We start from the raw sequence: 25,710 nt of genomic DNA on the forward strand, positions 1-25,710 counted from the left end.
ATTAGAATTGCTCATTAATGAGCATAGATTATATCCAGTTGGTATTACTGATATCTGGTGGGATGATCCCTGTTATTGGAATGTTAACACCATTGATTTTAACCTATTTAGGAAGTATCCAGGGGGGTAAATGGTTAGGGGAATGGCACTCTGTCAAAATGACATTACCTTTTGATGACTCCGAAGAAAATGATCACGAATGCTTATGAGTCATATCTTAACACATAAAGCACAAGACGGAGTATTAGTTAGTGTCTGCTGCAGACCACAAATCACACTAGGGAATAGGAGAACCTTTTCTTTATGAACCTATCTATAATGTGTAGGGGGGGAAAGCAGTATGATCATGGGGGATTTCAATTTGAGTGACTTATGTGGGAGATCTCATGGTGCCAATATTAAAACATCGCTGGAATCTCTAAATATTATAGATGGCAATTTCATAACTCATAAAGTTGGTTGCATCTACTATGGGGGAATTCTATATTAGACCTCATCTTTACAGATAAAGAGGAACTGATCACAGAGCTAAAATTAATGGTAACTTAGAAACAGGTGACCATGACTAGATCACATTTATAATGTGCAAATAGAATAAAGCCTAAACCAGGGGTAGCAACCTATGGCACGCGTGCCAAAGGCGTCACGCGAGGTGATTTTCAGTGGCACTCACACTGCCTGGGTCCTGGCCAGCAGTCCGGGGGGCTCTGAATTTTAATTTAATTTTAAATGAAGTTTCTTAAACATTTTAAAAACCTTATTTACTTTATGTACAACAATAGTTCAGTTATATATTACAGACTTATAGAAAGAGACTTTCTAAAAACATTAAAATGTATTACTGGCACGCGAAACCTTAAATCAGAGTGAATAAATGAAGACTCAGCACACCACTTCTGAAAGGTTGCCGACCCCTGGCCTAAACCAAAGATATATATAGTTGGTTGTTTAAAAGAGCCAGTTTCAGAAAACAATTATGAATCAAATCAGCTGGGAGGAAGATTTTAAATAAAAAAATGTGAATGATAATTGGGAATTGTTTAAGAACACTTTGCTAGATGCCCAAAAAGTTACAATCCTACAAGCAAGTAAGAAGGCTGTGTTGGTTAAAAAGCCAACCTGGTTTAGAAGGGAAGTGAAGGCAGGTCTCAGAGCCTGAATCGCACCAAGACTTGGGAGAAAGTTTGCGTATGGAAACATTAGCACAGCTCTGAAACCTGGGACCAGGATTCACAGATATATAATGCAATGTGGATGCCCAAGCACAGGCTTGAAATCACTGTTGCTGTCTTAGTGTGCAGTGTAGATATACCCTCACTCTGACATCAGTCGTGGGAATGGGTGCTATGGGACTCAATTAATAAAGAATTTTAAAAGTGTAATATAATTAATGCCAATCAACACAGGTTTATGGAAAGCAGATCCTGTCTAAATAACTGGATATCTTTTTTCTGCTGAAATTACCAGTTTGGCTGATAAAGATAATAGAGCTCATATAATATATTTAGACTTCTATAAGACATTTGACTTAGTACCGCACAATATCTTCGTTAAAAAAGTAGAAAGATATAAAATGAACATGGAACACATTAAATGGATTAAAAGCTGGCTAACTGATAGGTCTCAAAATGTAAACAGGGAGTCACCATTTAACTGATGTGTTTCTAGTGGGGTCCTGCAAGGGTTGGTTCTTGGCCCTATGCTATTTAACATTTTGATTAACAACCTGGAATAAAACATAAAATCATCACTGATACGGTTTACAGATGACACAAAAGTTGGGAGAGTGGTAAATAATGAAGAGGACACTTACTGACACAAAGCAATGTGGATCACTTGATAAGCTGGTACAAACAAACGGTGTGTTTGAAAATGAAAATGTATACATCTAGGAACAAAGACTGTAGGCCATATTTACCTGATGGATGGCTCTCTATCCTGGGAAGCAATGACTGAAAAAGATATGGGTGTTATGGTGGATAATCAGCTGAACACGAGCTCCTACTGCTATGCTATGGCCAAAAGGAATAATGAGAACTTTGAATGCATAAACAGGGCACCTTGAGTTGGTATAGAGAGATTATTTTACCTCTGTATTTGAAACTGGTGTGACCATTTCTGGAATGTTGTGTCCAGCTCTGGTGCTCACAATTCAAGAAGGATGTTGATAAATTGGAGAAGATTCAAAGAAGAGCTACAAGAATGGCTAAAGGAATAGAAAACATGCCCTTATAGTGATCAACTCAAGGAGCTCAAGCTTAACTAAGATAAGATTAAGGGGAGAGTTGATTGCAACCTTCCTACATGGGGAACAAATATTTAATAATGGGCTCTTCAGTCCATCAGAGAAAGATATCAGAATCCAAGTGCTGGATCATGACGTTAGACAAATTCAGACTGGAGATAAGACATACATTTATAAGTGAGAGTAATTAGCCATTGGAATAATTTACTAAGGGTCATGGTGGATTCTCCATCACTGACAATTTTTCAATCAAAATTTTATAGTTTTTTTTCCTAAAATATCTGCTCTAGAAATTAGTTGAGGAAGTTCTGTGGCCTGTGACATGCAGGAGGTCAGATTAGATTATAACAATGGTCCCTTCTGGTTTGGTAATCTGTGAACTTGCATAACAGAACTTTGCAAAACTTGGGTGCCAATAAAGCAGCACTCAGATCACAGATTATGTGTACAGTTCTGGCCATCCCATATCAAAAAAGATCTATTATAAATGGAAAAGGTACAGAGAAGGGCAACGATAATGATTAAGGGTATGGAACGGCTTCCATATGAGGAGAAGTTAAAAAGACTAGCTTAAAAAAAAGATATGACTAAGGGTGGATATGATAGAGATCTATAAAATCATGAAAGGTGTGGAGAAAGTGAATAAGGAAGTGTTATTTACCCCTTCACATAACACAAAAAACAGGGGTCACCCAATGAAATTAATAGGCAGCGGATTTAAATCAAACTAAAGGAAGTATTTCTTCACACAACACACAGTCCACCTGTGGAACTTGCTACCAGGGGATGTTGTGAAGGCCAAAACTATAACTGGGTTCAAAAAAGAATTAAATAAGTTCATGGAGGATAAGTCCACCAATGGCTATTAGCCAACATGGTCAAGGACGCAACCCCATTCTCTGGGTGTCCCTAAGCCTCTGACAGCCAGATGCTGGGACTGGATGACAGGGGATGGATCACTTGATAATTGCCCTGTTGTTTTCATTCCCTTTGAAGTATCTGGACTTAGCCACTGTTGGAAGATAGGATACTGGGCTAGATGGACCATTGATCTGACCCAGTATGGCCGTTCTTCTGTTTTTATGTGTAGTCACAGCAAGACTGTGGAGAAGATCAACATGTGGAAAACATTCAGGTAATCTACAAATAACTAGTGAAGGGCTATTAAGCTAAGGTGAAGGGAGAATAGGGGATCATTCAATGGTATTGCTGGATAACCCAAGCCATCATGTATGAAATGATCCATGGGATTGGTGAACTGAGCTTGCTATTAATAAGACACAAGTAAGTAAACAATTTTGCATTTTTGTGACCCAGCTGCTGCCTCTGAAGTGCATCCCAGCAACACCTTTTGCACCATCTAGCTTACACCTGCCTTAGCCTTGATTGCCTTTAACAGACCTCCACACATGGGGAGCAAAAGAGCAATTCTGAAAATAGTCTTTGGACGTCTATCTCCTAAACCAAGCCCCTCTTTTTCAAAAAGGCCACAGTGTCTAGCTCCTGATTGTGCCTAGAATGAGCCCTTATGTGTATTTACACCTGCACATGTTTTTTTGAAATTGCAGCCCACAATGATGCAGAAATGCAATGAAAGGTCAAGTGACCTTTACAGGGAACAGAGGACACCGTACCCAAATTGGCTTTCATCTTCTTTACTGAAGAAGCATCTTTAAGTGTTATTGAAAATTTTCATTTGATAATTAAAGAGCCTGCTCCTGCTCCCACTGAACTCAGTAGGAGTTTTGCCATTGACTTCATAGGAGCAAGATTGGGCCCTAAGTCATTACAATCAATACCTTTAACCCAAGAGATCGAGCATATGCAACCACTTTCCAGACGTACAAATGTGTCTCAGCTTTATGATCTTTTCATTATCTAGTAAAATTAATTTGATAGGCAAGATGCTACTTCCATTTTTATACTGTTTTCTTTGGTTCCAGCCTTTATATTTATGAAGTGCTCTGCAGAGTTTTGCTGAAGCTAACAAACAAACAAACAAAAAATCCTAAAGCTTGCAGTTTGACCAGACTGCTTTTATACACATGGTTACTTACCAGCTATCACGATGAAATATTCAGTATGCAATACTCAGCAATTTTGCACATTTAAAAAGTTGAATGCTATGGTCATTTAGTCAATCTTATCTAACATATGTTATAAAAAAATCCTTCATTAATGCTCTAAAAATTATTATTTGTAAAAGTACAGGGACCCTACTCTGTTGCAGGATATGATGTTATGAGGGTGACAGATAGGGTAGGGGAGAAGAGGAGAATTGGGTACAAGAGGGATATGAATTAGGTTGACATAAGCCTCATGATGTTGGAAAACGCATGGATCTTTAAATATTTAAAGTTTGCTTTTGTTTCTCAAAATGTTGCCTTGGGAAAAGCATGAAAAAGGAGAGAAAGTAGAGTAAGGAATCATTTCTTTTTCTTTTGTTAAATAACATGTATTATTGTATGGTGACCTATTTAGTACAAATTAATATAACTTAACAATAACTATCATTCTTTTGTGATAATTAAACACTTATTCAGACATTTAATAGTGATGCCTGATTTTGTTCAGGGTTTTGGAAACGGTCTTTTTTCCCATTTAACTCAAATTCCATCTGTTTTCATTGAATTTACGTAGGATCATTTAGATAATTTAACGAGAGAGGTAAAACAGATATTCCATATGAGGAAACAAACATTAAATATACCGCATCATAAAATAGGCTTGGGATCAGGGTTGTATTGTGTATTCCTGCCATACCAGTGCAAAGTCAACTCCACCCCCCCGTAAACAATAGATGTGCTATGACTAAAAAAGCCAATGTGAATTCTGAGCTGAATATTCAGGGGCATCACAAGTAACAAAAGGTGCTATTGATAGGAATATGTAAGATGCAACAGAAGTTCTGGGTGAATTCTTTTTTTTTCACAAATTATAGAGCAAATTAAAGTATTGAGTTTTGCTTGACCATGTTTATGAATATATTATTTGTTTTGCTTACAACAATTTGTACAAGATGAATTTTATTCCCAAACAAAATGAGTCAGAAGAAAAATCCAGAATTGGTTTTGTGGCCAAACAGTGTTTTCTAATTAAATAAAATTTTCGCCAGGAAGTAATGAAATTTGTTTGGGGGCAGAAGGAGTAATATCATGTGACATCAAGTGACCTGAAATGTCCTGTAATGCCAAGGGATCAATCGTAAAATAAACAGTTGCAATTAGAAACAGCAAACATAAAATAAATTGAAAATGGTTCACAAAATAAACCATAGCCTAGCAGGTTTCATTAAAGGTTTTGGGGAAATACTTTAAGAAGCATTTGGTGGAATTTGGTGGGAATTTTGGCATTTTCTTTAGTGGGGCCAGGATTTTACCTCAAAGATGGAGAAGATTTATATAAGGTGATTTAGGAGGTATTACTGGGAGTAATGACATCAAACTGAGCAAAGGAACAGTTAGAATGTAAGCCAGGAAATATTTCCTATTTATGACTGCTCTCTAGAAATACATCTGAGGGCAAACGTGAGGGAGGGAAGAGAAGGGGAGAACAACATTAGTATAAGAACAAATGGGTATAAGTGGACTACGAATAGGGTGACCAGATGTCCCGATTTTATAGGGACAGTCCCGATTTTTGCATCTTTTTCTTATATAGGTTTCTATTACCCCCAACCCCTGTCCTGATTTTTCACATTTGCTGTTTGGTCACCCTAACTACGAATAAATTTATGCTGGAAATTAGATGGTTTCTAGCCATCAGAGGGTTCTAGAATAGCCGTCCATTAGGACTAGGGAGCAAACAATTTATCCGATTTTAAGTTGGGGCTTGATAATATTTTTTGACATGGTTGCCTGTGGTAGCAGGGGACCGGACTCAGTGACCCAGGAGGTCTTTTACAGTACTATGCCCTATGTTTCTATGATGGAAATGACAAGGCTGTGGAATAGTCTCCTAAAGGGAAGAGCAAAAGCACCATAACTTGAGTAGGTTGAGTAAGTCACTGTAGAATATATTGCAGGAAACAATTCCATATTGGCAGCATGATAACACTGGTCTACAATTTTTGAGAAGTTGTCTGCTTCAGAGATAAAATGTGCTTTTTATTATGTATTTTGATGTGCTGAATTCAAATATGACAATTAAAACAACTGATTGGCTACTGTTTCTAAGATATTTAAGTTTTTACATTTTATGTCTATGTATATTGTGTAGATAGTAGAGTTTTAAATCATAAATTGTAAACCTAGGTCTTTTCATGTGTTCATGGTTGCTTTACATGATAATATTTCACCTATCCTGTTTATGTAACACTTTAATAATTAGCAAAAGGGTTATATAAATAAAATGTAATATGAAACAAAAGGCAAAAAACTATTCTGTACATAGTTTAGTCCTATTCAGTGTCTACTCGGCGCTTCTTGGCTTGTCTCTTGTATTCATTAAATGGAGCATCTCTTGTCACTGTCCAGCAATAGTCTGCAAGCATTGATGGGCTCCATTTGCCCTGATAGCGTTTCTCCATTGTTGCAATGTCCTGGTGAAATGGCTCTCTGTGCTCGTTGCTCATGGCTCCGCAGTTCGGTGGAAAAAAATCTAGATGAGAGTGCAAAAAATGTATCTTTAGTGACATGTTGCAACTAAGGCTTTTCTATGCCTTGAGGAGGTTTTCCACCAACAACCTGTAGTTGTCTGCCTTGTTGTTTCCGAGAAAATTTATTGCCACTAACTGGAAGGCTTTCCATGCCGTCTTTTCCTTGCCACGCAGTGCATGGTCAAATGCATCATCTCAAAGAAGTTCACGAACCTGAGGACCAACAAAGTCACCTTCCTTTATCTTAGCTTCACTTAACCTTGGAAATTTTCCATGGAGGTACTTGAAAGCTGCTTGCGTATTGTCAATGGCCGTAACAAAGTTCTTCATCAGACCCAGCTTGATGTGTAAGGGTGGTAACAAAATCTTCCTTGATTCAACAAGTGGATGCTGAACACTTTTCCTCCCGGGCTCCAATGACTGTCGGAGTGGCCAATCTTTCTTGATGTAGTGGGAATCTCTTGCACCACTATCCCATTCGCAGAGAAAACAGCAGTACTTTGTGTATCCAGTCTGCAGACCAAGCAAGAGAGCAACAACCTTCAAATCGCCACAAAGCTGCCACTGATGTTGGTCATAGTTTATGCACCTCAAAAGTTGTTTCATGTTGTCATAGGTTTCCTTCATATGGACTGCATGACCAACTGGAATTGATGGCAAAACATTGCCATTATGCAGTAAAACAGCTTTAAGACTCGTCTTTGATGAATCAATGAACAGTCTCCACTCATCTGGATCGTGAACGATGTTGAGGGCTGCCATCACACCATCGATATTGTTGCAGGCTACAAGATCACCTTCCATGAAGAAGAATGGGACAAGATCCTTTTGACGGTCACGGAACATGGAAACCCATAGATTTCCTTTTCCTGTTCAACCACTGGCGAAGATTTGTTGCACAAGTGTTGCAGCATATGTGTGGCGCCCACCTCTTGTCCTGATCTCCAATTTTGCAGCCAAAATAAAGGTGATAGGCTTTCTTAACCATAGTGGTTATACTGCGCTTTTGTGATGCAAAAGTCACTTCACCACAAACATAGCAGAAGTTATCTGCACTGTTCACACAAGTACGAGGCATCTCTGCTCACTTTGGCTAAACAGAAATGTGTCCCTTTGCAAAATCAAACACTGACAAATAAGAGAGCACGACACTGTATGATTTCTTGAGCTGATATAGGGCAATTTGTTCAGCAGAGTGATGTAAGCTTCGTTATGATTGCATCATCCATGACTTCTAGGAATAACATGATGCAATTCATATCATGTATGACGCAATACCAGCTTCAGATTGCATCATTCATTGGTTTGCCTAAAAAGCAAGTACTGTCCAAACCCAGTCATAGATTTATTCATAGATCCAGTTAAAGGTATAGTTTAGTCATTTCTGGTTTAAATTGAGATCCCTTCCCTTTATAACTCACTTATCCTCTGCCATTCCCAAGTCAAGGGTTGTATATACTGACCCAATAGCATATCTTGAAAACTAGAGCCAATCAACAATTTTAAGCATCATTTTCATTTTCGTTCTCAGTGACCCAGAATTAGTAAAGTTTGACTACATTTATTTCAGAAGCGTTTTGGCTGTAGAGCAGTGTAAATTAGATGACCCAATAGTTTCCCACAGCCCCCCACTCTAATTTCTTATTTCTGTGACTAAATTATTCTTGCTTCATTGGAGATAGTTCTCTTTTTCTCTCAAAACCATCGAAAGCAATTTCTAGTTTAGTCTTCATGCGGAATCATTAACTCTAACAATAATCAAGATTACTTATGTAAAGTTCCTTTTTTGTTTGTTTTAATATAATGCTTACAGAAAGAGCTTCTTCTCTACTTTATATAATATGAAAGCTATATTTACCATATGTTTAGAACTGCAGGTCATAATACAAAGTGATGACACTGCCATATTATACTCAGCAAAGTAGGGCTAGGTCTCCAGCTGCATGATGAACTAAAACATATACACATGTAAACCATCAGGGACAGAATAAAACGAGGGTGTACTTTACTAAACATCTTAGGAAGCAATGATTTCTATTTTAAAAGGCACATGTCATTCTCGGTTTAAGTGGTTACAGGTGCCATGAAAATCCTAAGCTATTCAATTATTATTTGTAAGTGACTAAATCAGACCCTGTTTGAGAAAGGATACTAATCAAGCTTTATATCACAAGTGTGTATATAACAAGTGTTTTGTCATGTTATTTCCCATGATTAATAAATAAAAAACAATAAGGCATCCCAGTTAACAATGAATTTGAATAGCTCCATAGGCCCCATATTAATTAATTCAATAATTATTGAATAGGCCCCATATTAATGAGTAACTGAGAAACATATTTTTGAAATGCTGAATCAAAGCACAAAAAAACCAGCAAGAAAATTGTAACAATGATTTATGAAATATACAAGATTACAAGTAAATTGTATTATATTTAATTTGTTTTATAAATGTTGTATGTCTGCATTGCTTTTCTATAGCACAGTAAACATCCATTTCCTAAAGGAAACTTAAAGGTATAGTAGGTGTGTTACTTGAGTATCATGATCATTCATCAGGATTATAAATTATTAACATAAAGTTTTATGATTATTTTAGATCTCATGTTTTTCAAAAGCATTAAGTAAAATCCTTGGTTCTCTAGGAGGATACTGTGTATGCAAAATTACTGTCAGATGCAAAATGAATGTAGCAAATTAATTTTTGTGCTCCCTTCAGTTTCTGTTCTCTTTATCCTGCTCATCACCGTGGTATGTGAACACCTTCAAGCTGTGCATTAACAACATCACAGTATGCAGTTTGGATTCAACACAAAATTTAAGTTACGCTAACCAGTTCAAATAACTATTGTGCAATGTGTAAATCCATTATTTCCACTAAATGCAGTATCTATACATTTGTGTAATGCAGGGATATGAAAGGTGGCTTCAGCAAAACACTGAGAGAGAAAAAATTCCAAATGAGTTGCAAATAGAGCAGAATTGTTCAACTGACAGAAGTAGGTTTGCATATTCTATACTGGAGAGGACACAGGTAGGTAAACATGGAAAGTAAAGATTCTTGTTCGTATTGACTTAACATCTAGCAGCCCTAACCCCATAGTGCTTGGTGCTGCAATAGACAGTTCCTGCCTCAGATTGCTTACAGTCTCAGTACAAGAGGAGGGAGACCAGTTGGATACAACGAGCAGCCGGGGGCGAAGGGGTGGGAATCACAAGGCAAAGATGAGAAAGTTGTGATGTTTGTGACAAGTGGCAGTCACTGCACACCAACTGCCTAACCATTGCTGAGCTTTTTGGTTCATCACTTTAAGATTTAGAAGATAATATGCAGGAGATGGAGATTTTACACAACTGAAATGTTTCCATCTCACTTCCTAGAATGTGTGAGCAGGGTTAACTAGGGCTATGTCTATACTATGGACCTTGTAGTGGCACAACTTTAAGGATGAAATACATGAATTTAGAAAGTGTGCCACTCCATGTCAGAGAAGGAAAGACAATAGGAAATAGACTTCTTGAAGTTCACTCAGCTGGAGAGAGATGCCCAAGAACTAGAAAGTAACAATCATAATACCATTAATTAAATAAGAACTAAACACAATCTACCAGGAAATTATACACAGCAAAACTGATTACCTATTAGCTATAGGAAACATTGCAGAACCTACTTTAAAGGATCAACTTACTTAACACTCAGAAAACCACAGACTACACCAAAGTTGCTAAAAGTGGGTCAAGAAATAGAGATGATGACTAAATTGTAATTCTTTCAGCATACTACTTCCATGGCATATCTGGATTTTCAGGAAAACATTAATGAAGTCCAACAACAAAAATATCTAATATAGAAAGAAATATTTAAATAAATAGTAAAATTAATATTAGCTTGAATTTAAATTTATTAAAACAGAGGAAACTAGGGTCAAGTACATAGCATTTTACGGGTAGGAGAATTGATACAAAAAAGGCCCGAGTACCATATCCTAGAAGAGCAAAGATTAAAAATCAGATATTCCTGGCTCCTGGTCATATGTTTAGACCATTAATCTTAATCATAGCTGAACCCTTCTTTCCTTGCAAGGATGGACTTTTGGTTTAGGCACTAGACAGACTCATGATTCATACCTAGATCAGCCATAGACTTCCTGAGCCTTGGGCAAAGCATGAGGTCAGATGTGCTATGGCTTGTATCGCCAGCTAGGTTGGTGCAAAGGGGACTTAGGGCAGGCAAAAACCCCTCCCAGGGAATATGTCTGATTGCTACCTCTGTGTCACTTCCACAACAATCTCAGGTACAGAGCCTATTCCAGGGTGGAAGCAGGCACAAGCCCCAAGAAGAAAGGGGAGGTGAGAGGAGGCATAGCCCTTGCAATTCTTGGGGCTGCTCTAGCTTGGGTGAGGGACTTCACAGACACTCTGCAGTCCATGACCAGGGGAGGCAAAAGGTGTTCAAATTCTAAGGTGATGACAGCCATATAATTACCTAAACAGAATTTTCTCAATCTGAAATTTTGGGACGGAATTCTCATGAGTCTCCCAAAACTTTATGCTTCCAGTTAGGACAGAATTAAAGAAAAGCTTAAATCATGTCATTCATAGCCTTTGTTTCTAGTTACTTTAGCAACCTACAGTACAGATGAAATTGTATCTCATTGCTAATCCTCTAAGTCGTCAACTCACTCAATGGACTTCCTCGAAAGGTTCCCTAACATTCACTGATTTGGGCACCATTCCTCCTAGTATAATTGTTTTGCTAGAATATTCACACAGGGCAGAAATGAGACACAGACCAAGTAAATGTGTCTAAATATTCAAACACAAAATCTATTTACCCAGATCTAGTGAAAATATTCTTGTTTTACTGTGAAATTATTGCAAATTACTGAAAGTTTAACCATTTTAACCAGAAATTTAAACCAGTTTAAAATGTAGTTAAACAAGACACTATTCTTAAATTGATTCTAGGTCAGATTAGTAAAATAAAATAAAGGACATAGGATAACAGTAGCCCATCACCTGGCTGTCTGATCTGACTGCCCCTCAAATGCTGCCTCCCCCCCAGCCCTTCCATGCTCCCTTCCCATCAAACGCTATAAGCCACCAGGGACAACTCAGCATCTTGCAGTCCCTAATGTCTTGCAGATTTTGCACCAAGCCTGTTTGTCTTCCCCAGCTTCCACACTGCAGTTCCCAGTCCCTTGCTTAGCTATTCTGCATCCTTTCAACTATCGGCAATTTAGCAATTAAACTCCTCATTTAGTCAGTGTGTAACTTAGTCCACATGGAGGAAACCTCTGTTTACAATTTCTGTGCTGCTTAGACAGTGATTGTTTTGTTGGGCCTGTATGTAGGTGCAACCATGACAACATATTAGTTTAATTAATTTACCATAAAATAGCTAGGACTAAAAAAGTTATGAACTTCTCCCTTACCACTCACCTGCTTTCTCAGTGGTTTACATCTAGCACAGGGGTCGGCAACCTCTGGCATGCGGCTCGCCAGGATAAGCACCCTGGCGGGCCGGGCCAGTTTGTTTACCTGCTGCATTGGCAGGTTCGACAAATCGCGGCTTCCACCGGCCACGGTTCACCCTCCCAGGTCAATAGGGGCAGCAGGAAGCGGCGCGGGCGAGCGATGTGCTGACCGCGGCTTCCCGCAGCCCCCATTGGCCTGGGACAGTGCTTACCCTGGCGAGCCACGTGCCAGAGGGTGCCGACCCCTGATCTAGCAGTTCAACATAGAGTGGGTTGGAAATAGTCACTAAAACTCTTTTCCCATCGGAATGTGCTAATTTGTCAAAACAATTTTTGTGTGGAAACGTATCCATTTCACCCATAGAATAGAAAGTTGTTGAGTTGTTAGGTAACTCCTTAGGCTGCAGGAATCCCAGATTCAAGTCCTTGCTGCAATTCTGGCAGATCAGCGTCTCCCATACCCTAGGTGAGTGCCCTAACCAATTGCTTATTGGCTGGTCTGGTACAGGTCTATCTCAAATCTCTCCTGTTGGAGCTGTTCCATTTCGTATAAATAATAAATTAATTGGGGGTGGGTGTCTCTCTGTTTTTTCACAAAAAAAGTTTTAAAAGGTCTCAGTTTTTTTCCCCAAAGTGGAATGAATCCAAATACTGAAACCTCTAAATTTTTCATGAAATGGAATTCTTCGTTTCCAGCTAGTCCTAGTGCAAAGAGCATTATAAATATGCCACTATTATACTTGATCATTTAGAAACAAACAATTCCACAAACAGCTACAGTGGGAGTTTCAAGCAGTAATGGAAATACCTTGTGCTTTATTACACAGTATATGAAGAACTTGTGTGAAGTTGCTGGCAGGATGTAAGGAGGGTAGTAGAGGGCCCCAATACAGGCTCATCCCACATGGGGGACTGGAAATTCACTACCTTTAAATTCCCCTTAAAGGATTGCTTCTTCAGCAATGCCCACAAGAGGTAAACCCAATGAGCATTCACCTCACTAGCTGGGGTGTGACTTTGATGATGCAGATGCAATGGACACACCTCCATACTCTGGAGAGTGGGAGGACAGGGGTAGACCCAAAGCAGGAGAGTCTGGGCCAATGCTAAATATGATCTTCCTTGTTCCCCCTCCTTCTCCCTGAAACATGTATATATGGAGAAAAGGGGAGGACACTCTCCTTTCTCGTTCCCTCCCTTCTCAGGTCAGGAGGTAGGTCAACTCACACAGCATCCAAGTAAAGTACCCTGACCCAGAGAAGCCAGGTGATTAGGTCTTGTCTGACAGGGCAAGGGAAGAGGGGTGGTTCTTCCTTGCTCCTACTGGTGGGAGTAGCCATTTTGAGCTCTGCTTGCTTGTTGCTGGCAAGTAGTCATTTTGGGCTCTGTTCCAGCCCACCTAATTACTGGATTTCCTACGATGCTGGGGGCTAGGCTGATTACCAAATTTTGTTTGGGGTGTAGCATATAGTGAAACTGACAAACTTCTTTGTGGGGTTTTCACATTCCATCTGGTATCTCAGAGATCCAGTTTTTGGGGGCCTAAATGACTTTAGTGGGTTGCATGATGGTTGGTGGGGAAAAGGGGTCCTATGTGAGGTCTCTGTAACTCAATGGGCTGCTTGGGCATGGGCCCAGAGCACAACATTGCACAGTAGGGAGATATGTCTCGTGCAGCATGTGGCTCCCCTAGTATAATCTCTCCTACCTCCTGTGTGGAGGAGTGAAGTGGGACAGGACTTTAGCTTCCAGCCAGGATCCCAGCAAGGGTGCTTTGCCCTCATCCCCATCCTCAGGTTTGTAGAACCCAGGCTATTTGTGCCCAGTTCAAATCCGCATTGGAACATCCATGCCGGGGGGAATGGCCCCCGTTGGTTTTAGGGATTTTAATAAAGTTGCAGCATTTACATTTAACCATACTATATTATTTCAAATATTTTTAAAGTTCCCTAATATTATTCCTTCTCTCGGCTTCCTGGTGCATCTTGTTTCCTATAATTGTAAGCTCCCTGTGGCAGGGATTGTTTTCATTTAGCTTCTCAACCACAGCTGAGTGAGCACAAATAATGATATGCTGAGTGTAGTTTAACAAATAATAATATGCTAAGTGAAGTCTATTCTTTGTTCCTCTATTGCGAGGAGAGTTTGATCCCTCTGAAGTAGTCTAGGAGCTTGGCCCCCTAAATTAAAATAAGCATTCAGGTCATGAATGTGCGATAACAAATTGAGAAACTGGACTTCTCATCCCCAAACCTTCACTAGTTAGAATCATAGACTTTAAGGTCAGAAGGGACCATTATGATTGTCTAGTCTGACCTCCTGCACAACACAGGCCACAGAATCTCACCTACCCACTCCTGTATCAAACCCCTAACCTATGTCTGAGCCATTGAAGTCCTCAAATCGTGGTTTAAAGACTTCAAGGTACAGAGAATCCTCCAGCAAGAGACCCATGCCCCACATTGCAGAGGAAGGCGAAAAACTCCCAGGGCCTCTGCCAATCTGCCCTGGAGGAAAATTTCTTCCCAACGCCAAATATGGCGATCGGTTAAACCCTGAGCATGGGCAAGACTCAAAAGCCAGATGCCCAGGAAAGAATTATCTGTAGTAACTCAGATCCCACCCCATCTAACATCCCATCACAGGCCATTGGGCATATTTACTTCTAATAGTCAAAGATCAATTAATTGCCAAAATTAGGCTATCCCATCACACCAACCCCTCCATAAACTTATCAAGCTTAGTCTTGAATCCAGATATGTCTTTTGCCCCCACTGCTTCCCTTGGAAGGCTGCTCAAGATGAGATGAAGAATGATGTTGCAGCGAAGGCACAGAACTTGGATTCTGGAGATGAGAGTTCAATTCTTGACTTTGCCAGGCTTCCCAAGTGATCTTGGCCATAACACAATCTCTCAGTGTTTCCAATTCCCATCTGTACAATGGGGATAATGTTAACCCACATGGATGTTGATAAAATAATCAATAGTGCTTAAATACAAGAGTGATAGGAACCATTTGAGTAGTAAACAGATGCAGAGAGAAGCATTGGTAAACACTCAGGTAGGAATATACTGATATACTTGAAGCACTGAACATAACATTATTTTCGACTATTCTAATCTTCAGTTTTACTAATGTCCATTCTGGAATGAACTGCTACAAGTTCATTCTTTTTAGACGTCTAATGCTCACTTTGATCACCTTGGTTGTGTGATGCCTGTTCTGTGGTTCTGTATCCCTTCTGTGACTGCTTCTCCTTTAATTCTTTCCAGGGTGTTGCCAGTCTCTCCACTTGATTGGCTATCCTCTTTTCAAGTCAAAACATTTTTTATGCTGATTAATGTCCTAAATCCAACTTTCTTGGTTGCCAGGTTAGGGAACTAGGTCAGAAAATGTATCACGAGTTACAGAGGCTATCCCAAATGACTGCTCCTAAAATCTTTATGATGCTCATTCTTTATGGAAATTCTGTTTTACTGCTCTGAGCCTGAATCTAGTCTATGGATGGCCTAAAGCAGGTGTAATCTAGAGTGGGTAAATTCCACCTTTGGGGGGAGGAGGAGGAAATATTTCATTGATGGGCTGATTTTAAAATAAAATGACAACTGTCTGAAGCTACTTATTAGTGTATTAAGTGGGTGAAACCTAGTTGTGGGTTGAATAAAACCTCATTCAAACTTATGTTTGAAAGCACCCTTCACAGTAAAACAGTTGGAAGAACCATTTATGTTACTGCATCTAAAACAAGGCCTAATAGAATTTGCCCAGAAACTAGCACTATGTGGGTGGGGGATTCCACTGGATATTGTGACCAGGTGTGTGAGGGAGGGAGGGAAAGCAAAACACAGAGAATGGCAGAGACAAAAAGTAAGAAAGCCAAGTAGGAGCCAGTGATCACAGTGTGACCCTAGAAAAAGCTGGAAAGAGCACTTGTCCTGTAGATACATTGGCTAGGGGCTTGGGGCTGTAAGCTAAGAAACTGCTTTATGCCTCTGTTGACCTGAGAATTAGTTCAGTGACCTGGATATTTGTCAAAGTCAGAAAAATTCCACATAATTTGGTACAATTGTTAGTCTATGCTCAAGAGAAAAGCAGGATTATAACAGCAGTGGCTTTGTAAACCAGGAGAGTGGGCTCAGTAGAGCAGAGGGCCCCCGCTATATCTGGCACTACACAATAACGGTTTTCTCCCCACGTTCATAAGTTTCATGAAAGCTTCACTGTGTTCCAATGAATTTATCTGACTTTCTTTTTGTTAAACAGGGTCGACTCTGTTAACATTGGCTTTATTATAGTTTTTAAAGTATCAAACCTTTTAAAGTTTTTGGGATACCAGCCACATAACTTTGTACCTTTGCTCATTTCTCCTTCTCTTACTACTGTTATCACAGTATTCAAATGCATCTTGTTCCACGTTTCAGTCTTTAAGTGTTGTTGCTAGCTTGAGTGTGTTTATTAATTTATGGCTTCTCCATGTTTTTAAGCCTATTAGTCTGAAGTGCTATTGTTACAAGTGCTTATATCTTGATTTTTTTTTTAAAGTATCCCTTTGCAAGGGAGTAGAAGGCTTGTAGAGGTGATGTAAGAAATGCACTTAATGCAGTTATGTGGTTTTGCTTCAGTTAGGAACCTACTGCTTGGATTAAATTAGATCTTCCAGCAGTAGAAAAGTAGTGTGTCTACTAGACAATCTACTAGCATTCTTTGAGGGGGGTCAACAAGCATGTGGACAAGGGGGATCCAGTGCATATAGTGTACTTAGATTTTCAGAAAGTCTTTGATAAGGTCCCTCACCAAAGGCTCTTAAGCAAAGTAAGCTGTTATGGGAAAACAGGGAAGGTTCTCTCATGGATTGGTAACTAGTTAAAAGATAGGAAACAAAAGGTAAGAATAAATGGTCAGTTTTCAGAATGGAGAGAAGTAAATAGTGGTGTCCCCCAGAGGTCTGTACTGGGCCCAGTCCTATTCAATATATTCATAAATGATCTGGGAAAAGGGGTAAAAAGTGAGGTGGCAAATTTTGCAGATGATACAAATTTGCTCAAGATAGTTAAGTCCCAGGCAGATTGCAAAGAGCTATAAATGAATCTCTCACAACTGGGTGACTGGGCAACAAAATGGCAGATAAAATTCAATGTTGATAAATGCAAAGTAATGCACATTGGAAAACATAATCCCAACTATACATATAAAATGATGGGGTCTAAATTACTGTTACCACTCAAGAAAGAGATCTTGTGGATAGTTCTCTGAAAACATCCATTCAATGTGCAGCAGCAATCAAAAAAGCGATCAGAATGTTTGGCATCATTAAGAAAGGGATAGATAACAAGACAGAAAATATCATATTGACTCTTTATAAATCCATGGTATGGCCACATCTTGAATACTGTGTACATATGTGGTCGCCCCATCTCAAAAAGATATATTGGAGTTGGAAAAGGTTCAGAAATGGACAATAAAAATGATTAGGGATATGGAATGAGTGCCATATGAGGAGAGATTAATAACATTGGGACTTTTCAGCTTGGAAAAGAAACGATTAATGGGGGATATGATAGAGGTCTATAAAATCATGACTGGTGTGGAGAAAGTAAATAAGGAAGTGTTATTTACTCCTTCTCATAACACAGGAACTAGGGGTCACCAAATGAAATTAATAAACAGCAGGTTTAAAACAAACAAAAGAAAGATTTTTTCACACAACACACAGTCAACCTGTGGAACTCCTTGCCAGAGGATGTTGTGAAGTCCAAGACTATAACCAGGTTAAAAAAAGAACTAGATACGTTCATGGAGGATAGGTCCAACAATGGCTATTAGCCAAGATGGACAGGGATGGTGTCCATAGTCTCTATTGCCAGAAGCTGGGAATGAGCGACAGGGGATGGATTACTTGATGATTACCTGTTCTGAACATCCCCTCTGGGGCATCTGGCATTGGCCACTGTCGGAAGAGAGGATACTGGGCTAGATGGACCATTGGTCTGAGCCAATAAGGCCATTCTTATGTTCTTATGTTCTTTCATGTGTATGAAAATATTTGCAATGCACTTCAAGTCCCAACTTTTAAACTGCTAGTGATAACTATATTGGCAAATACATAGTAAATACTAAGAGCTAGACTGTAACTCTGCAGCCCCAGTGAGTTCCCCAGGAGCAGGGCAGGAACTAGATTGGGACTCTGATATTTCCAATAGGGTTGCAGCTTTCCTTTTGCTTCAGAGGAAAGTAATCCATACTAACCCTTTTGATGGTCCAGGTTACTTCCCTCCCCTGCAGTAGCTGATGTGTATGTACATGGCCATGGCTCTACCTCCTTCCCAGGCTCCTGAGTCAAAGGAGGATAGAAGTCTGGTGCCAGCTGTTCTCCCTCAGTGCACAGACTCTGGTGATGTAGGTAACCTGGGCATGGGCATAAAGGGCTCCTTATGCCTCCTTACTACCCTGTGTGGGTGTACAGAAGGGCAGTCAATTGAGGTCTATAGAAGTAGTAAAATGTTGCTATGTTATATCTTGATCTTTCAGCTGGATTCACATGGGTGGAGTCTCAGTAAAATGAATGGGGTTCAGGATGAGTATAAAGTTATGTCTTCACTACCGGCTGGATAGGCAGGCAGCGATTGAGCCAGCGGGGATTGATTTATCACGTCTAGTCTAGACATGATAAATCGATCCCGAGCGCTCTTGCGTTAATGGTGGAGCGGCAGCAGTTGACTCACCATAGTGAAGACTCCACGATAAGTAGTTCTAAGTATGTCGACTTCAGTTATGTTAGTCACGTAGCTGAAGTTGCGTAACTTAGATCGATCCCCACCCAGTGTAGACCAGGCCTTAGAGTCCTTTCATGGATCCAATGCAGGACTGGAGTCTTAGGGTCAGCTTTCCCATTGCTCTGCACCTTGTGATGTCATTCACCAAGTGAATTCAAAATGGATGTAGAAGAACACCTAGTCATAATGGTAGCATTTTACACCACCTTTACACCATTGTAAATGACCATGCAAGGTGCAGAGCAATGGAGAAACAGGCCTTTAGTTCTCTCAGTGAAATTTCTTACTTAAATTATCAATCATTAACTATTTGCTGAGTTCTCTACTTGCTAGGATGCCACATCTTTTACTCTGGCTTTCAAAAAGAGGGGAAAAACATACATTTGGAGACTAGATAAAGGTAACTCAGGACTTAGACCTGCTAAAACCTACTGCAAAGTATATTTGTTATGACCAGGAGTCATTGACTATGCATGCTAGTATGTGTTTGCTGAATTAAGCCCTGCAACGCCATGTAGAAAATGTATCAAATACACCGTGAAAATTAGATAGTAAGGGACCCTTTTTTTAACCACTTACACTTCCTGTACAGGGGGTTGGGATGTCCATTATAAAATACAAATCACATAGTGTAAGTTGTTCATATAACACTTATAATGATTATATTCATCACCATTGCTTATCATACGAAGGACCATCCAAGACTAGCTGAGAGGAGAGCAAGTCTGCAACAAAAAGTTAGATGGAGGAAAAACAAACATTCCCTGTAAAGTTAGGTATGGAAATTAAAGCTGCCTCCAGGCACCTCACACAACTGGCACCTACTTACATGCAACAATCAAACAGAATAATTTGCTTACTTACCAACATTTAATGTTTCATCTCTGCTTAAACTTACATGTACTGAACAAATAGTACCTGATTAAGCTGATAAGAGGCTTAGATCGACATCATGATATTTGCTTTGCAGTGCTGTGTTGCCTGAAAGAAATACTGAGCAGTAGAGGCTCATTTGCATACAAGAGCCAGATATGCAGCTATGTGCATCTGCCCTTTATCCAGCTTTGACTACAGCTGTCCTAGGAAACCTTTAACATCCTTTTTCATGCTCATTATGTTCCTGAAACCTGCAAGGATTAAGACCTCAAATTGTGCAGTAAATACAAACATATAACATTGACAATTTAGGGCAGATTTTGAACCCTCTACTCACATTGGCGACCAGTCTCTCAAAGAAGTAGCCCCATTAATTTCAATGGAAACCGAATCACAATATTATAATCATTACAATAATTGAAATGAAGTGCTATTAAAGGATGTTTTCTAATTTCTGTATAGCTTTGGCTCAGCTTCCTTGTGAAAATTAAAAAAGAAACAACCCTTTTAGCTTTAACAACATTGTCTTCTCTTGTCCTATTGCATGAGTCTTTTCTTATTCACTGCATAAATCTCTCATTGGAGGAAAAACAAACATTTACAGTCAAAAAATTATTGAGCTCCGCAGTATGCAGTGAAGTCCCTACTTTTGTAATCTCAATGTGTTTTTTTCTCCCTTTTATACATTTTTAATATCCATCACCATGCTAAGTGCTCAGAATGAATTTATGAAATGAACTACTTTAAGTTTGAAAAGAGAGACATGAGTGCAAAGTGGGCACCAGGGTGAGCATCATATAATCTATTGGAAGACAAGAATACACAGAGGTAAGAAATCTTATGAAAAGAGGCCTCAAACGTTTGGTCTTTTGCTTTGGAGTACAGCTATCATACACCCAAAAGTCTTGCTTGAATTGTTTAACCTTGCACTTTTTTAGCAGAGTAATAGACCCTCACTTTTTTGTTGACTATCTTGGGAGCACACAATGGAGTAATATATGATTATTTACCTTTCAAATAACTTCATTGGACTCATTGTGGTTTCTCTCAAAGGCATACACAGCTACCAGAAATATAATATGGAACTTGTAGGAAAAAAAGGAGGACCCATCCATCTGTGAGCATAATATTTCACTTATCTGTTTCTCAACAAATTTTTTTGAGAACATCTGAATGGACAGATGGAATAGCAGCAGCATCACCCGCTATGGCAAAGACAGGCACAGAGCGTAGCTAAGTAAATTGTGCGATGTTGCATTTTTTACATCTCAGTGAAAAAGAGCAAAATACGAGAGAGAGAGAGAGAGGGGAAATAGCAAAAGAAATATAACGAACATTTTACTGGGCACTTCTGTAAACTTCATTAAATGCACTTCTGGTATGGGCCAGTACTGTAAGGAAAGGCCTGAATGCACCTTGAATGACATGAAGTCAGAAAACCTGGCACTGTCACTTCTCTATGTCCAAATGGCTAGTGATCTTTGGCAATCCCAGTGCCCTCATATGCCAAGATCCACAAAAATGATGGCATAACAACCTGCTCAAAACTGGCCTGAGGCATTGTTTCACTGTCTATTTACCTTGAAACAAGAGAAAATATTGGCAGTGTTGTTATCAATTCCAGGGATGACCAAGCAGTAGCATAAACATGTATGTAAGCTGCTTGATTTAAAGTAACCTGCCCAACACCTGTTGATAATATGGACTGCAGTTGAGTTATCTGACCAAGAAAGAACCCATTTATTCCTGAATCTTTCGACACATAATTACCACCAAAATTAGCAGAAATTCTAAGAAAATAATATCCCTTTACTGACCAACAGAACTCCCAGTGAGAGGTACACATCAATCCCCCACTGAAAAACACACAGAACCTGAACTGGGCCAGCAGAGATATCTGAGCGAACCTTAATATCTGCCTCCAAAATCTATTCTGTCTGCCAGAATGAAATGCCACTGAAAGCAGGAGGCAAGAATTGCTGCTTGCCCAGTAGATAATCCTGCAGTCTCCTTGTTAATCAAATAGAATAGTGTGGCCATCTGGCACCAGGTGTGGCTGCTGCCAAGTGAGAACAGAAGATACATGCTAGGACAAAGACACAAAACATAACATTCAAGCATCCATTTAAAAACTAGCTGTTTCAGGAGCCCAAGGCAGTCATCCTTAAGCACCAGAGGTTTTTGACTTAGGGCTTTTCTTCACTGCAACAGTTAGCTGCAGGGCCGCCCGGGGGGGGGGCGGGGGGCGGCAAGTGGGGCAATTTGCCCCAGGCCCCGGGCCCCGCAGGGGCCCCCACGAGAGTTTTTCCGGGCCCCTGGAGCGGGGTCCTTCACTTGCTCCGGGGCCCCTGGGCCCCTGGAGCTTCTTCCACTCTGGGTCTTCAGCTGCAATTTGGTGGCAGGGGGTCCTTCCGCTCCGGGACCCGCCGCTGAATTGCCCTGAAGACCCGCGGCAGGGAGTCCTTCTGGCCGGGACCCGCCGCTGAAAACCCCAGACCCCCTGAATCCTCTGGGCGGCCCTGGTTAGCTGAAGTTAGTACACTTGAGTTACTTCACTTGAGCTAGCCTAGCTTAAGTGCGAACAGAGTGAGAGTGACCACATTGTGAAACAACATTCTTGCTACACAAAGTGGTAGGAGTGAAGCCGAAAAAAATGTTGTAACTCCAGCTGCTGCATGCCCACTGCATTTCTAGCTAGTGCATCAACCTTAGCACGGGACAGGCTCGCTGGCTCAAGCTTAAAGCCCCACCTAATTCGAGCTAGAGATTTTTGTGGGTGGATGGGAGTTGGGTTATGGGGCAAACCTGGAGTTATAGCTCAAGCAGCAATGTAGTGAAGACAAGACCTTAAAGTAATACACTGTCTGCCATACCCAATTCATTCTCAAAGAAATCAAGACAGTCTTACTGTCCAAGTTGCCAGCTGGCCATCCCAGCCAGGCCCTGCACAAGGATGAAGAAAGCAGGGAAGAGGAAAAGTGGCTTCCTATATCAGAAATAGTTGCTATCCTCCCTCTCCCCCTACAGAAGTAGAGAAGGGAGACACTAGGTCCAGAGGAAATAGCAGCTGTCCAGGTGATCACAACAGCAGCACACACATATGGGGCTCCCTACAGAACTGACTCACTCTAGCCTCAGTCTCATCCCCTCATGTAAGGAACAGAGGGTTGCTTTCCCCTCCCTCATCCAGCAGATACTCACCAGGCAGTGAAATAGGGCCAGAGACAGATTCCACTCAACCTGCTGGATTCAGAACTATTGCAGCTGCCCCTATTGACTGCAGGATCTGGAGCACAAAGTACCTGAGACTGGTGGATACCTCCAGGGCTGTGCTAGTGTAGCTGCGACCTGTCCCATTGGGAAGCTCCTAGAGTTACTGTGGCTCTCACTTCTGCTGCCACCACCCTCAGGGCCTCCATTAGGGAAGCACTGGCAGACCTAGGGCCTGAACTGGCTGGCTGGCTGAGGAGATCCAAGGGAATTCCTTGGGATTTGGTCCAAGTCAGCACTACCATGTCTACCTGCTGAAGCATAGCAAGGCATCCTGCACCAGAGGGCAGAAGTAGAATGACTTCTTCCCTCCAGCCAGGGTACGATGACCTTCATCCACTATGGGGCAAAGGGAGAGGGAGATTCAGAAGGCAGGGAGGAGCTGGCCTACTAGAAGAGGGTGATGGGACATTGGCTGAAAACCTCCCCTTTCAGGCTAGCTGAAGCCCCAATGAGGGAGGATAGGCTTTCTGAGGAGACAGGAGGGAAACCTGGTTACTGTTGTGAGCCATACTGTAAATGTTTGTTTTAATGTTTAATTTTAATAAGGTAGCATTGTGTTTGGTTAGTTCATGTATTTGTTTTAGTTGCGCTGCCAGCGTGTTTGTCTTTCGGGATTAAAAGTGTAATTGGTTTGACTGTTTGCAGTTTGTTTAAAGTACAGTTAGATTTGAAAGTTTGTTCCATTTACATTTCAAGTGCTATGTGTGGATACATGACGGCATGTGGGTACGTCTGTGAATGTACGTTTTTACTGTGACTGTAGCGCAACTTTTCCCCTCCCATTCTTGCTGCAGTTGTGTGTATGTGTGTGTGTTGTTGGTTTTTTTGCCCTTGTCTATTCATTTATCCACCTGGTACTTGTATAGTTATTCCATATCTGAGGGAAAATTGCTGATTTTGTTTGGCCTTCGGCATACAGTCTCTACAATATCTTTATTTATTTTTATATCTAGTACAGTTCAGAACACTGTGGCAGTAGTGACTGAAGATTCAAGGCAAAAAGACAGCTGAAGTTGTGTGGGCAATACGACGGGCTACATTTTCAAGTGTTATATGGGATTTTTAGTTGTAGGATTCCCATTGATTTTAACAGCTAAAATACTATTCAATATTTTGAAATGTTTCATGTTGCATATCCTTGAACTTCTATTTTTCATGACAAACACATTGAAAAGCAGGGCCTTGGATGTGGAGTTCATGCTAGAACAAAATGTGTAGCATTAGAGGGATGAGAGTTCATTGAGGCAAATAGGTGAAATGAGATAGTGTGTGGTGTATGAGTTGGAAGAAAGAAGAACAATTTAACGAGGAAGAAGCCTCTTATGAACTATAAAAGGTATTAAATAGGCTATGTACAGAGGCAAATTTAGCAGGTATGGTTTTGGCTCACATTATGTGCAGCTGCGAGGTACATTATAGTACAAAAGGTCAGTGTGTGACTGTGGATCTTTGTGCAGTTTTATAATATAGAAAAAACAATGCAAAAGGGAAAAAAAACATTTCTCAGAAAGTGGAGTATAGCAAATTAATCAGACCTTCACAAATGTTGTTGGGTAAAAGGTTTCCTACAACATACACCTCACTTATAAACAAAGTTATAGATCTTGATTGTTATATGCATTTGCATTAAGGGCTAGTCTCATTATTTATTACTATAGCAAAAGGAAAGTGGGCTGTGTGGAGAATTTAAAATGTTATGGGAAGGAAGGAATGGAAACTACCAGTCATGATGAAAGATATTTTTGTAACAGACTCCTGGATGGATAGGGTATAAGATGTAGTAAGGCTGGGTTTATATTAATATTGAAAATTTGAAGGGATTATAGAGATAGTCATCTAGGTCAGATACTGGGAAATTTTGCTAAAAGCATGGCCATACTAGATCAGACCAATGGTCCATCTAGCCCACTATCCTATCTTTTGACAATAACCAATGTCAGATGCTTTAAAGAGAATGAAAAGTACAAGGCAATTATTAAGTGATCCATCCCCTGTCATCCAGTCCCAGCATCTGGCTGTCAGAGGCTTAGCAACACCCAGAGTATGAGGTTGTGTCCTTGACCATGTTGGCTAATAGCCATTGATGGACTTATCGTCCATGAACTTATTTAATTCTTTTTTGAACCCAGTTATAGTTTTGGCCTTCACAACATCCCCTGGCAGCAAGTTCCACAGGTGGACTGTGCGTTGTGTGAAGAAATACTTCCTTTAGTTTGATTTAAATCCACTGCCTATTAATTTCATTGGGTTGACCCCCTGGAAGAAAATCCGAAAGATCTTCTGAAATCGAAATCTCTGGTAGCTCAGAGTTTTACTGCAGTCATCTTCTTCAAAATACAAAAACTGGTAGATCTGAGACAAAAATTGTTTCACTGGAAAACTTGATTAAACTTTAATCTGAAACAAATTGCTTGCTTGCATGATTCATGTGGAGCAAAGTTTGTGTAGGGTGAAGAGAGGCACACCCA

The 25,710-nt window shown here is 40.2% G+C and overlaps 1 protein-coding gene across 1 annotated transcript in view; it reads left to right on the plus strand.

Moving 5' to 3' along the window:
- Positions 1-25,710, plus strand: part of ZNF804A (zinc finger protein 804A) — a 226,857-nt gene that overhangs the window by 192,381 nt on the left and 8,766 nt on the right. The gene's annotated exons all lie outside the window — the stretch shown is intronic.

The sequence above is a fragment of the Chrysemys picta genome, chromosome 11 (genome assembly GCF_011386835.1).
Source record: "Chrysemys picta bellii isolate R12L10 chromosome 11, ASM1138683v2, whole genome shotgun sequence".
NCBI lineage: Eukaryota > Metazoa > Chordata > Testudines > Emydidae > Chrysemys > Chrysemys picta.